At 36.4% G+C, this 15,947-nt stretch overlaps 1 protein-coding gene across 2 annotated transcripts in view; it reads right to left on the bottom strand.

Moving 5' to 3' along the window:
* The window catches only part of LOC115634020 (rho GTPase-activating protein gacJ), a 121,362-nt gene extending 109,777 nt beyond the window's left edge, over positions 1 to 11,585 (bottom strand). For both annotated transcript variants that reach the window (XM_030531550.1, XM_030531551.1), the window contains exon 1: positions 10,563 to 11,585. The gene's annotated coding sequence lies outside the window, so the exon portion shown is untranslated. The remainder of the gene's footprint in view (positions 1 to 10,562) is intronic.
* Between the last annotated feature and the right edge of the window lie 4,362 nt (positions 11,586 to 15,947).

The raw sequence follows: 15,947 nt of genomic DNA, 5'->3' as shown, positions 1-15,947 counted from the left end.
CCAAACCCAGTAGAAGCAGCGGCAGCAGCAGAGTGCGAATATTAAAAAACATCTTGTTGAGTTGCTTATAAGTGTTAATACTTGATTGATGCTTAAGATGCAATGCCAGCCCGCTTTTATAGTCTACCCCAGTCAAGGAGGGGGACATTTATTTTGTGACAGTCTGATAATAGACGCCACATCATGGGCACGTGTCAAATGTCAGCCAACAGATAACCGGCCTGCCGTGAATCACAGCATGTGGGGAATTTATTTTCTTGTCTATTTTTTTGTTTTCTCTTTAGTTGCGTTCTGTGAATCCCAAATGCAAGTAAAAACATCGATTTATTTCGGTATAGTTGTTGTTGGTTACTTTAGGCAAGTCGTGCTCACGTTTAAGAAACACTCTCAGTCTCGTCCTTTTTGCTGACAGCGCCGTCTAAGACTTTCGGATATTTTTGCATTGCAAATTAGCAACAACAACATTTGCCAACATCGTCAACATGCGTCAACACGCGTCACCATCCCTCCCATTTCATATCAACGCCTCCATTGCCTGAAGCATCTGCCCACTCAGAGCATTGCTTCTTCAGCTGCCGCTGCCGCTGCCACTGCCACTGCCACTGCCACTGGCTCTACGGCTTTGTCGTGCTGCTGTGCATTGCCCCTTGGCTGCATTAGGGCACTTTGTTAGTTTTCTTACTGCTTTTGGCGTCAAAGTTTTTCAGCAGCCGTGGCAGGCAACGTCAGCAGCAGAAACAACGCCTCCCTTTGGCCCGCCCCTTAAATTTTGCCGACTGCCCTTTACATGAGTTTTTTCAACGCCACCCACACCCACCAACCAAGTACGCTCCTCTGCTGCCTCACTTTATTGGCATGTGGCAACTTTTGGCAGCCACGCACAAAGTGCACAACCAAAGCCGACTTGATGCAATTTAATGCCTCATTAAACTGTGCATATTTACCCGTCGGCTTCTGTGGCTTTGTTCACAGCGCTGCGATCGCAAAAAGTTGACACACAGTGCAAAAATCAATAAAAATAAAAAGCATTCCGAATAGACGCGACTCACTCATATACCCTATGAACGGTTGTTCTTTCCAAATGAAACCAAAATAGAAGTCTATCATTGCCAATGAGAAATAAGTAAGTATGTTGATCAAGAAATAACTGGTAACTTTTATCTGTTAATGGTTAAATTCCATTTATACTTCTATTTATATTGTTTAAAATAAAACCTTACATTGTCATTGCAAAAATAAAATACTTAATTTTTAAAAATTACAAATAATAATTATCCATATCCAAAGATTAATTAATCTCCAATGTCACACTCTATATATAAGCTATTTAGATATAACACAAATTAAAAAATTAAATAAAATTAAACCCCAAACAACAAATAATAGTAAATAAATCTTAAAGCTATTATTTTGTATAATAAATAAAATTTGTGAATATTTTACCAATTTTTGATAAATATGTTGACCCCCAAAATATTCTGATCAATCTTGATCAAAACTTTTCCCAATTACTTGACCATAATTTAATGTATAAATAATTAAACCATAAGTAGAAATATGAGGCATAAATCACATTGAACCTAAAAACCAAGAAATTTTATAATTTAAAAAACATTTATTTAATGTATATAAATTTTTGGAGTTCAATTTTTACGGGCACTATGTAAACTAGTAAAACAAAACTACGTATTTTGTCATATACAAGTACATGCAAACAAATCAATGTATTCTATAAAAATTTTCTAAAATATATCTTAGTATTGGTTCTTTTGAGATCGAAGGCTACAACTTGTGAATCTTAAAAAGCTAGTATTACAATTATTTGGAAAGAGCCTAGTTGAACTGGAACAAATTGAATTCGAAATACTAATAATTTATTGTGAACATCATTTGTATTTTTTTGTTTTCAATTTTCTTAAACTTTCTGAGAGTGTGTACAGAAAATTCACAATTATGAACTTTTTCGCAACTTGTTGCTTGTTGCAGGAAAATATCCATTTCCATTGACGTTCCCATTAAAGTATTCAGAATTATTATTAATTAAGTAGCGTCAGACCAACTCTTGTATTCTCGTACCATTCAACTAAACTTTGTGGCACAAATTAATTATATAAATACATGATGCACAAATTTTGATAATATTGAGATTATTGTGAGGCATTACATTGATTGATTATATTGATGAAGCACTTAATGCATAATCTGATCAGTTAATTTGTACCGCTTCAGATAAATGAAGATTATCACAAAACGTTCTAATATACCCAAAATATCCTACTTAATTGTCTAGACAAAACATCGTACAATATTTGTTTCTTACTAAACATTCGACTTGAATAGAATTTTCAAGATTACTACTTATATGACATATTTTAAATATAGATCTCAAGCACTCGACAAAAGCGCAGGCTTGTGGAAGTGGAAAACCTATAACTTTAAAAAACGTACTGAATTAACCCGCAAAAGTTTACTAACCCTACCTCACCTACTTTCCGAGATATTGACGTTCATACATGCGAACAAACGCACAGATAGCCAAACCGCCGGACATAAAGTGCTTAAACAACATACTATGAGTATAAGTAGTTCGTGGGTTCTGCAACGTTGTATGCAACCAAATATTTATACAAGTACCCTTTAACCCTTTATAAGTACATGGTAAACACAAGGAAATAAAAGTTAAGCATTTTGTTGTTTGAGGCATGTCAGTCCGGAACGAACAAGGTGTTGCAGAAGAGCCAAAAGAAAAGGCCCTTGTGTCAAATGGCGTGCCTGCACAAACAGACATGGCTGGACTGAGCGGCATGAGTCACAGCTTAGACGCAATTCGTGGCAATAAAATGAACTCCCGTGGATTTGTAAACAAATACCAATTTCGTTATGCACACTAACCAATGTAACTAAATGAATATTGAAACGAGGACGCCAACAATTGGAACGGGCAGAAGCCGCAAGAGCAATAAATGAAAGCGAAAATTAAACAAAAACTTTTGCCTAAACAAACCAACGTGCTGGGAATGTTTACTGAACGAGAATTTTACCTTTTAACGTGTAAACATTGACGTTTCGCTTCGTCTGCAATAAATCAGGTGTATGTGTTCGATTGAACATTTATCGATTTCCATGGGGTGCGCATAAAAAGGTCAATTTACATTGTTTACCAACCATATGCGCATAAACAAATGAATTTATAAACAACATTATGTGGCAACTGAAAAAAAATAAATGTTATTTGTCAATGCTTCAAGCCATGTGCACATCAAATCGCCATCAAAATGACTGACAACTACATTAAAAAGAAATCAGGGGAATTCGGCTATTTTATCAAGCCACTGAACAATTTGACTCCGCGCTGCTGTTGGCTGGGAAAGCGGGCGAGCTAATGCAAAAACTTTGCTGCCATTTTCCATTGCTGTGGCTGACACTTTGAAATATTAGCTGTAAATTGTTATGTGCTTTTAATGAATAGTCAAGTCAAAGGCAAAGGCAAAGGAAAGGCAAACGACCAAAAGCCACCCGCGCTCAGGCACTTGTAATTCACACTACAAAGCTACAATCAGGCACAAGTTCTACAACAGTTGCTGATATATAAGTACTAGTATATCACAAATGGCCAACAGGATGTTTGCCTTTTACAGAACTTTCTAAGGGCCCGCAGTAATATTGTCAAAAGAGCAAGCTCCTTTGATCATTTAACAGCGGAAAGTCTTGTACAAATCTTTGTAGCTGACAGGTATATATTATACATACATATATCACAGTAAAATAGTATATAATTGTTCTAAAGCTAAATAACACACTTGTACAACGTCAATTCGAAGAAACACTTATTGCTTTTTATGCATACATTGTGGCTATAAGAAGGAATGCCTCATGATAAATCCTTTTGGTTTCAGTAAATAGAAAATATAGTATTTTTTTAAATTTCTGTGAGCAGACATTTTTTTGTTATTTAATTCATGAAATCCATCTTATTACAAAGCCCACTCCATCTTAATAGTTGGTGCTACGATATACATAGGGGATCCAAAGTAGGCAGCAAAAAATAGGATACTTCTGTATGTGACTAGTTGGTTAGGGAAAATAAATGTCTTACCTAGTTCCAGGTAACATTTCCACTGGAAACGGAGTTATTAGGCATCGAGCAAAGCGCAAAAATGGATTCATTTTAAACTCCTTTAAATTCAATTGATAAAACAAGCTTATGGCGATTATTGTACATCTCTTCGCATTATTCAAAAATTGTCGTTATAACATGGGTTTTGACGAACATGTTGACTATCTAAACTTATGATTATCACCAATTGAGTAAGTTTATCAAAAATTAATAAAAGTGGAATTAAAATAATCTTTTGACATGCTTTTAGCACTTGCAAATCAATATTCGGAGTTCAGGGGACTATTTTAAATAAAACAAATACATTTTGCCAAAACTGTTGTCTGTTTTTTCTAATCTAGGAATTCTAATCCTGTTTATTGCTTGTATTCCTCCTTGTAGAAATTATGAGAATAAAGTTCTTTTATTTTTCGAATTTGTTTTAAGTGACTAGATGCAGCATTTAAATGAAAATTCAATCATCAATAGCTTCCCTTTGGGGCATCATTAGCAAATCTGACTCACAAATGTTAACAATAGTTTTGACAAATAACTACTGGGAAATATAATGTACACCCCTCTTCACATACTAAACAATCAAGCCCAATTTATACACTAATTTATGTCTAATGTAAAGATATAAATACAATTATGCAAATGCAAAATTGATTTTCATAAAATGACTAAGAGCCAAATGCCTAAATATGTAGTGAAGAAAACAAAAATTAGATATTTTAAAATGCAAAAATTGAATCTTTAGTGCATGTTTTAGCCACTGGCTGTTCGTTAATCACTTTAATTTAGACAACAGAATTCCTTTATTCTAAGCAGCTTTACTTATTCTTTTTATTTGTTGTCATAGAAACAATTCAACTGTTTCGAAGCGTGTTTATTCACTAATCAAAATATTTTACCTAATACCTAAAGGAGCAAAGTAAAGTAATTGTTTTAATAAATACTGCTTTAAATTCCCAGAGAATAAAGGATGAATGCGAAATATAAATTCAAATCCCTCTTCATCATTGTATTGCTTGCCAGAATGAAAATTATATTTTCCAAATATGTTCCATAACAATTTATTCGTTGAAATACGACATTAAAAGCAATCGGATTGGCAAATCATTCACGACAAGCCAACAATAACTTAGGAAGCAGCAATGACAAGTACTTTGGCTCGGAAGGTGGAGAAGTTGAACTCAAAGCTCCATTTCCATATTTATCTTATTTGTGACGAGCTTTTCTGGCGCTGAAGGTAACTACTTTTTATATACTATAGAACTATCTTCTTATTTAGCAATAAAAGCTAAATGCCTCTTTATTATTCCATTTATTTCGAGACCGTAAAATATAATTTCCAAATAAAATAAAAGCAGCTCTGGTTGCCACTTGATGTGTATGGCAATAGAATGTCAGCTAATAAATTTCTCACATAACCGCAAGTGCGAAGTGCATGTCCGTGTGCGTTCCTATGTTTCAAGTGGCACATACATACATCTGTAAATATGTACGTACGTATATGTAAGTATTTTTGTTTACTGGCCACGTCATCCCGAGTGGCTCGCAACCCAATTTGAAACTTTCGAGCGGTTGTGTTTAACTTTTATTGAATGCCCACAAGCATAGAGGTGTGTGCGCCACAAAATTTACGGAAGTCGAAATAAAGTTATAGCCTACAGCTACTGCTACATACTTATAAATTAACTAAGCTTTAAATTAATGCCATAAGAGAAGGGCCCACATAAATATGCAAGCAGAGCGCCAGAGAAAAAAAAAACTCCAAAATACGCGGACAACATAAATATGCACTTTTCTACAAACACACACACACACACACACACAAATAAAATAAATAAATAATCATGTCAGCTAGAAGGCATTTTTTCGCTACAGAGTACATAATATATGTATGTATGTATACTATGTAAATGTGTATGTGTGTATGTGCCTACCTAGTCATGGGGTACTAAATGGCAGGCGGTGCTACGATGGCTCCATCACTGCCGAAAAATGTTTGCTATAAATGCGCCGTCTCATTTTTCCTGCTGTAAGGATGTACCTTGGCCTGCATGCCCTTTTGCCTTCCTGTCATCCCGCCTTCCTGCAAACTTCAAATGTTATTTAGACAAGATGAAGCACTTAAGAGTGGCGAATGGGGATGGGGATGGGGATGTTTCCCCATCATCTGTTGGCTGTTGGTGGTTTGGTTGGGTACTTTGGCCAGACGACAGGTGATAATGAGCTCGCTTATTGCGCCTCCAACTTCACACATACACATACACATACTACTTATACATACATACATATATTATATATGTAGGTATACACTCACAAAAGCAGAGTCTCATATTGCTATTTAAGCAGTTAATGGCGTGTGTTTAAAGGTAAATGCCATTGCCTACATTTCGGCGCGCGAGCTAATGTGGCGGCTGGTCCATAAATGTGCTGCAGTCGTTCTCATACTCCTCGTAGTGTGCTAATGAGGTGGGCTATGGAGACCCGCAACACAACCGAAACCTTCTTGTTTATTAACTTGGCAATTTATTTTATGTGCTTTTTTGCATTTCTCCTTTCATGCAGGTACTAAGTAAACGGGGATGCCCCAACAGCTAAGCCAACTGCCAGCCACAGCAGCAGGAGCAGGCACCACAACCACATATGGAGAGACAAAAGGTTAATTATGTATTACATTGTGTGTGTGTGTGTTTGTTTGTTTGTTTGTTTTTTATGTAGCCACAGGGAATTACTCGTTAACGAAAACATTTATTGTGCTATGCCACGATTGCTGAGTGAAACAAACTATCGTATAGGTTGCTGTAGCAACTGTCAATATTTGTGTTGACATCAAATGAGCCTCGAAGCGTCAGCCACAAACCGAAACTCCCATCTTGGTGCCAAAATGCCCGACCCTGTGTTGCGTTGCGCCCTTGGCCATCTGTCATGGTCACTACGGTTATCATTTCATTTGGAGCTGCTTACCTGACAGTAAGACTCCAAAGCAGCTCCCAGCACCTCCTGCCGCCCCCCAGAGATCATCAAAAATGTGTAATATTTGCTTTCCGACTGCCGAATGTCTATCCGGCTGCGTGCCACAAAAAAAACCGACACACACTCAGACACTAAAAAATTAGTTTTCTCCTATTGACTACCAGACATACGTACATACTATATGGTATATTGGGGGTTGGGGTGTTCCACAGACACACACACTCACACGCACATTGCGCGTTTCCATTTCCCATTTCAATTGAATGTCAGAAAAACACGCACATCCATGTACATTCAGGGGCGTTGAATTGAAGCAATGGGTCAGGTTCACGTATCTAACAATGTTTGAATACAAATTGCCAAAACTTTGATACAACAAAAATGAACAAAGAGAAAAAAGTATACATCAAAACAACAGGAAAGCCCGCCGTTTTCAAGGCGTCGAACATTTCACATGCTTGCAAACTTTTCCGGCGTGATTTATCATACTAGTACTCGTATGTGAGTTATATGTACCTATGCGTGTATTCATCAAAAATAGTCAAACGAATTTTAGCTGCGTTCCCATTTTCGGAGTCATACGTTTATTATTCAAATCAGAAATGTTTGGGGACGGTTTTACTTTTTGTGAACAGGTTGTAGCTATCTATTTCGAGAAACAACAATCAATATACTCTACATAGTATGTTAGATTTGTAATCGTGTGTTTGCATAACAATCGAATCTGCGATAAGCAATGCGGAGTTAACAATTCTGTTATTCTTGTTGTTTTAGTTATTGAACAAATATGAAAATAAATTTAAACAACGCCACTAAAATTTTATCAAAATCAAAATACAAACAATTTGTAATTGTAATATAAATGAAAAAACTCTGTCGTGCAGGTATACAACTTTATAAGGTGAATGTTTTTCAGAAACGGCAACCGACAGCATTTTTGAGTTCAACTAATTGGATTCAAGTAGAAGCCGCGAATTGGGGGATACTTGGGAAAAGTACACTAAAGTATGCAGGTAAAATATAAACCTTGAAGTCATATGATTTGTTTGGCCTAACAAATCCATAATAATAAACATCATCCGAAAGTATTCTATTAAATAAACCCTTTACCCTTTAAAGGAGATGGGTTTGCATTGCATTTCAGCTTGATAATGAAGTATAAATGTTTATTTGGCTGCACCAGAAAACAAAATCAATATCGATATAAAAAGTGAACTTATTTAAAGTTTTGTTTTCTGTTGTTCTTTATTATTTAAAAATAGTATAGTTTTCGTCCAATTTATATTTTCTATACTCGTATTCAATACAAATCAAACTTGAATATTTTTTAAGTTAAAAAAACGGAAATGGTTCAATAGTTGTAATGCCATTAGTTATTTTTAAATAGCATATATATAAAAGCATAAAGGCAAGCATATTTTTTGATGAAAAAGAATTAAAGGTAAGCTATTACAGCATTTGAACCCAAATGAGCTTTTCCCATTTTTTCATTATTTAATCTGTATTAAAGGGCATTCATTAATTTAGTCATATTTTTTACGGGAAGAGAAAAGAGGTTTCTTCCTTGAGAGCCTTTAAACTGAGAACCTTAAGTCTTCCTTTGTGTGTTTTTTCCCAATAACATATTTATGTTGCTACTCACAGCCTGAGGTTTGTAGCGCATGTCAAACAGCACACATCAACCCATAATTCCCGGAGCGAGTGTATCAAAACAACACAGCAAAAACAATTTTACTTTTAAGGAAAAAGGAAAAATAACAAAATCTTTAAGCCGTAAACGCTCGACCTTTTTCCGCCTCAGTTTGAAGGGAAGCTACAGGTAGCATTTTTCGCATATGTTCTTATACAAATTGCTAAGACAACGGGATTAAGCATACGCAGTGTTGACAGCTGCGAAGGAAAACAAAACTGTCATCGACCTGCTAGGCAAATGTAATTAAATTTTGCTCAACGTACACGCACACACAGTCATAGATTGTTGCCCAGGGTGGAGTGAGTAATCATTTGAGATTAGATGGCAATTGTGGGCTAGTACAAGTAAGAAGTTAGGCGGAAGAACTACATACGATACGAACGAACAGCTCGCACTAGCAAAAGTCTTTGGCCCTGGCAAAACTTCGATTTGTGGACAAGGATATTAAGGTTGGCCTTGTCTGGCAGTGACATCGATAGCCATCGAGATGATGTTGATGTCAGACAGGCAACATCATTGTTGTCAGGAGGAGTGGAGAAAGCGGCAAAGGGCAGCTGCGCTTAAATGCTTAACAACAGCATTTTTTGAGCCCGTGTTGTTCTTGACATCTTTCTTCTGAATATCCATGCCATTATTATTTTTGTTTTGTATTTTTATTATTTCACTTTCTCACTATGCTTGGCCGTTGGCAGCAAGCGAAGGTGCGCCGCTCCATATTGTTATTATCAACGGGCCCCTAATGGACGTCGCACCCAGCTAAAAAAAAGTAAAAAATAATAATGGAAAAAATAAGACCCAGCAATTCATGTAAAACGTGCTTAAGTGCACACAGTCGACCCAACTCATTATCACCTCAGCGACCTGTGCAAGGGAGGGTATGTGAGTGTGAGTGTGAATGTGAATGTACATGAATGAGGAAATGCATTTTTTAAAGTTGCCAGTTGCTGGTTTTTGACATTTGTGGGACAATGGCCGAAAAGAGCGAGCCATGACCGAGTCAGTAAAGTGGGCCAAATCCATGAACGACACTGCATAAATAACAAGCTGCAATAAATGCAAAGGTCAACAGGACCAACAACGAGTATTCCTAAAAAATGCACTTTGTAATTGGATGCGGCCGCCTGCCATCCGCTCGATCCACAAAACGCTTCGGACTACACCTTACATATTGTGGATTGAAGCAGAAATCAACCCGCCAGCCCACCCAAAAAGAAAAAGAAGGAAAATACCGTAAAAAAGTGAGCTGAAATAAATGCGTTGCTCGTGTTTCAGAGTGTGTGTCATGTTTGTCTGTGTTTGTATTTTATGTTGCTCTGTTGCCATACAAAATGTCTGTCGCCAGATGCCTTTGCCCTTCTCTCAAAAACAAGGGTGCTTCACACACACACGCACATAGCCAAGCACACGTACACGTACACGTACCCGTTCACAATTCAAGCGCATTGTTGTATTTGTTTTATAGTTATTGCCATTGTTGTCGCTACACTCCTTCGCCACACTCCTTTGATGGCTCACCTCACTGCCTCGCCTTGCCTTGCATTTTACGCACATTTAATCTTATGACAGCAAAAATGTTGTAAAATTGTTTATAGCACTTCGCGACATGGTCAGTTTTGTGTTTTCATTGAACATTAAATTGGACAAGACATACTATATGCACAATAAAATGTTTGGTGAATACACGTACTCGCATGTGTCGCTCTTATTTGGTCACGTGCAACACCAATATGTTTGCTCATTTATGTGAAAACTGTTTTTATAGTGGTTCAATTGATTTGCAATGCTTACCCGCAGCTGGGCCAGTGCTCTATCCTGAGCACTTTCTTTATTTGCCACACACTGATGCAACCTGTTGGCCGTTGTCCTTTGTCTTTGCCGTTGCCTTTGCCTTTGCCTTTGCCCTTGCCTTTGGCTTTGTTCTTTTTTTCCGTTTGTCTAACTCATTAATCGCTCTCACTTGTCGCACTTGTCGATAGTTTGTATGTCCGCCCTCTTTTAGCATACAGTAGATACAACTATTTGCTATTCGTGTCAAAGTGCTGTTCGGTTCGGTTCAATTTAATTTATTTAAGCAGCGAATTTTATTTTTTGTTGAGAGCCGAGAAATTAGTGTGCCGCACATACACCCGTTTGTACATATATATACAAATTTAAAATTGGCATAGCAGCTGTATATTGTTGTCATATAAATTTGGAAATTATTATTAGTTATTTGTTGCTGCTTTTCGGTCGCCTCCACTGTCTCTTAGGCGTAAATTGAAATTAGCTTTCAGCGAGAGTCGAACGTGGATCGTTGAGCATCGCACTTTTTATTACGATAATTTACGATTCAAATTTGCTGATGATTTTCAGCCAGTTATCATTAGATTTATGTACACGTATATGCATCTATAGCTATAGTAATATGTATTGTTATGTGATGTATACGTTGTTGCTTTATAGTTACATATTACATATTTAAATGATCCAAAAATAAAGTTTGTTGCTTTTTCTTTCTTGGTCTGCGCTTGAGTAGCTGAGCTGAGTTAAGTATAGTTTCGTTTCGTTTAGTTTAGTTTAGTTTCGTTTAGTTTAGTTTAGTTTAAGAAGGTCGTGGTTACATTACAATTCGTTGCCTTGGTCCTTCTCATTGCCTCAATAAAGTTCAGAATCGTCGTATAATGAAAGGTATCTGGACAAACATACTATAAGAGTATAGTACATGCAGTTGATGTAGGAAAAGGTTATTATTGCCGCTTTGAAACCGACACAGACACACACGCACATCAAGTCAAACGGGTTACAACTGCTTAATTACATTAATTATTCAGCAAAATTTTCGTGCGCGACACCAACACAAAACACACACACACACACACACACACAATGTTGTGTATATGCAAATGTTACACTGCACGACAACTTAGGAGGACTTCAGACTTCAAGACTTCGCCTCCGTCAAGGAGCACGAACGGAACGTAAAGTCAGGCGAGCGCGCGCGTTATAAAAATCTAAAGCATGCTTTTAGGTGCTGCGTTTTAGATTACACTTACATACACATAGCATATACATATATGCGTTGCACTAAAACCGACCCGCGCACACTCACACACACACACACACACACACAGACTCACAGACGCACACTGTCAGAAACACTCGTTTTGGGTAGGTATGGAAGTTTGTAGGTACTTGTTGTTGATTCAGTGGCAAGATGCGTTGCTCCTTCGGTTTCTTGTTCTGTTTCTTCACTGGTTGTCTGCTTTTTTCCGAGGCGACCTTGCGGCCAACACCACGTCCAACTTGCGACTGAACGCAACGTTGCGTATACGCGCTGTTGTCGCTCGTCGTCTGGCTGCTTGGTCGCTATTTTCGGAGTAAAGTTTCTGCAGCTGCGCAGACCACAAATTACACTGCCTGTTAAAGAGCGCGCGCTCTTTCCCGTGCTCTGAGTAAGCCAAAAAGCACGGAAGCAAAATAGAATCAAGCAAGTGGTTTGTGTTGCTTCAACTAAACCAAAAACATGGAGTGCTAGATAACCAAATCATGGGTAATTGTTAGCCCAGAAACACATGCACAATTAACGCACAGCCGTCCAAACTAATTCCATTGTAGATATATACTATATACAGTATGTAGTAGTATGTTGTGCACCGCAGGTTTGAGGACAACCACTCAAATTGCACATACTAATAGTTAATTAAAGCCAACTATCAGCTGCCATCAATTGGTTTACAAACATTACTACACAGAATAACGCTGTATTGTTATTCTGTCTATCACATAATTTGTGTAATCAACTACTTGACTAAATAATTTGTATACTCGTATTTGAGTAATCTGACATACATTATACCCTGTACCTAAGGGTAAAGGTTTATACTACTAACATGCGAATGTTTGTAACATATTCTTGATCAGTATGATGAGCCAAGACAATATAGCCTCGTCCATCTACCCGACCGTCTCTATGAATAAGTATAAGGACTAGAATAACTTAACTTGCCATTTTCCCAACTCCGAGAAGAACGAAAGAAAGTTCCAGCTATCAGAGAAACGCATATATATTTTTTCGCAACTATAGTCAGTAACTATTAATGTTGTTGCTGTTTTGACTTAACTCTTTACTGCACACATGAACGCACACAGCAGCGATTTTTTAATTAACACAATTTTTAAAAATAATTTGAAAACTATATTTATTTTATCTTTTATGAGAGTTTCTACAGGGTATATAAGAGTTAAGCCCGCTCTACTCTAGCATTCATTTCTTTATTTTTATTTAAATTTTGTTTCTCTATAATCCTTCTTTTACCAAATATTAAAAAGAATTTAAAAACATTTTTAGTACATTTTTGAATTAATTTGCTTTTAATCTTTAATTTTAATATATAAATTATTCCATTGGAAATAAACTTAAATATTGCAAATTTATCAGATTGAAGTTTAGAATGAAAATATTAGATAAGCAATTCATGCAGAAAATGCTTCGAGCTACATTTTGTATTATTCTTTCCCATTTACATATTCACATAAAGTTGAATTTGTAACTTTAATTTAAATAAAGTTGAATTCATTTGCTTTTAATTTCAAATTTATAATTTATTTCTATTGCAAATAAATAAAATATTGCAAATTTAACAGATTGAAGTTTGTTTACACCGAATCAAGCAGTTTTGAAAATACAAGTATTAGGCAAGCAATTCATGCAAAAAATGCTTCGAGCTACATTTTGTATAATTCTTTCCCATTTACATATTCAAATTTCCGGCTGCTACTTATTAATTTGGTGTCTTAAAAGCCAGATGTTTAATGTGTTGCTGTTTCAAATTTTGAAGATAGTGAAAAGACTAAGACGAGAGCATTAAATAAATTTGAAATAGCAAATGTGATAAACAAAAAGCTTTATAAAACTATTCGAAATGGGTTAAAATGTAAATATAAAGCATTCTTTCAATAGTTTTGGGAAAATAAAATAATTATTAATAACAAAAACTCAAAGTTCTGCAGTCTTCCAAAATAATCTTATTTAAATTTAATAATTTTGTTTAGCAAACATTTATAGCAAATTTTAAGGAAGTAAAGCTTTATGTCTCCAAAAATACTACAGTCTTATGAATATGTGTGTATGTGTATGTATAACTAAAAATATTCACTAATTAATTTGTTTATTTAATTGATTAAATTTTTGTAAATGATTTATTTACAAAATATTTTTTTGTGTGAGTGGGTACAGAGTATTTACCAGTTGAGCCCGCTAGGCTGTAGCTTTTATTTCTTGTCTAACCCATTTTAGAAAATTGTTGTGCAACTTTAAACAACGTTGGCTTCTAACTGACTATGCTTTAGACTGGGAGGAGAATTAAGTTGATGAAAATAAATTTAAAAATATTACATTTGGTCTATAACAAAAGAAATATTTATAATTGTTTACGTTGCTAATAATTCTCTTCAAAGATAGTGAATAAATGCTGCTCTGACTTAATATTTAAAAAATATTTAATAAAAGTAATATTACATTTGGCCTATAACAAGCAAAATAGCAATTATTTTATAAAATATTGGGTTATTTATAATAAATTGTTGTTAATAATTATCTGCAAAGATAGTGAATAAATGCTGCTCTGACTTAATATTTTATGGCTAATGGCTATTATTTTGTTATTCGAAGAACGACCTCGTTTGTATCCCAATTTCTGAGCATAATTGAGCGCTAAGTTGTTAACACAAAGCGCTCTCGCCTCCTGTACTATAATTACCTAGCAACTTGAGGGCCATAACAAAATTGGCATACTTACATACCTGCATGAAGGAATTAAAGGCAGCCACAATTAAAAGTCACCTGCTTAGCCACCCAAGCTCCCAGAGCTGTGTGTGTGTGTGTGTGTAAAGTCAGCTAAAGAGCAACAGTTGCTGCTGCAGCAGCTGTTGTTGCAACTCTTACGGTTTACTGTTGCAGCAGCTGTGGGTGGTGGTCCAAGATTTTAATTAAGTTCTAGCGATGCACATGTTATTATTTATAAATTCAACAAAGTTGACAACACAGTTACTTAAATACATTTTCATCAAATGGCTTGCAACGTGGGTAGGAAGAAAAAATCGATTGAAATTACAATGGCAATCTACTGAAGCAACAAAAACAATGACGGTGACAAGGACAACGACAACGACAACAAATGACTTCCGTTATTGCTGGCTGCTTGGATTGCTGCGATTATGTTGGCGGTAAGTGAGAAAAGTTTTTAATTAAAATTCACACGCAATATGTTGCGTATACGCAACGTTGAACGCTGTTGCATCCAAGCAAGCTATTGCTTGCTTATTAGCGTTGAAATTGTGCGCGTATCATTTAATTTAGATTAGATTGAAATGGAAAATGGTAAATGGTAAATGTTACGTTAAATCGTTGCTGTTGCCGTTGCCATTGTTAGCTAAGGTGAACTAATTTTGTCAGCAGCAGCGGCTTTTACTTTCTGCAGCCCATAGCCATATTCTACGACCGCACACCCCATATCGTATTGTCAACTGGCTGAAGAGCCAACCCGTTTGTTTTCGGTGGCATGGCTGGAACACGCAAACGCTGGCAAAACAAATTACAAACTCAACTCAAGCGTTGAAGTTAGACAGCTCGGCGTCAGGCGAGAAGCGTTAGGGCTCGGCATCTGCAGCTTAACGTGGTCTATCAAGCAACTTGGGAACTCTCATTTCACATGCTCCCAGTCCCTGGTTCCTATTCGTGTCCGCATCCGTGTCACAGGAGCGTGCTGCTTTCTACCTGACGATTAAATTAATACAACAAAAGTTAAGCAGCGGCGGACTAAGCTGCACTTCAGAGCCCAAGATCCGTGGCACCGGGAGGGCAGAGTTCGTTAGCGTTCCAAGCAAGCCAAAGTGCTGTTGTAAATATTAATGAAGTTGGAAAGGTTACCCGAATAAATTTTCTAGGAGACGCATGCAACGCAATTATCATCTAGATGAAAGCGATGAAACTTCGTGGAAAACTTCAACAGTAAAGTGCACCCAGGAAAATAAGCAAAACGAACAAACAATTTCCAAAGCTGAGTTATGAATTATGTTGATTCATATTTAATTAAACTAAACCGAGCTCAACAGAAATATTAATTTGCGTTCAAGAGAGCTGTTAGCTCAGGCTTTGTTTTATTGCCATAAACTATGTTGGGGAACACTATGCAT

This window comes from Scaptodrosophila lebanonensis, unplaced genomic scaffold (genome assembly GCF_003285725.1).
Source record: "Scaptodrosophila lebanonensis strain 11010-0011.00,11010-0021.00 unplaced genomic scaffold, SlebRS2 tig00000001-arrow-pilon, whole genome shotgun sequence".
In the NCBI taxonomy this organism is placed as follows: domain Eukaryota; kingdom Metazoa; phylum Arthropoda; class Insecta; order Diptera; family Drosophilidae; genus Scaptodrosophila; species Scaptodrosophila lebanonensis.
Note: the sequence above shows the minus strand (reverse complement) of the source record. Positions and strands in the feature narration are given on the sequence as shown.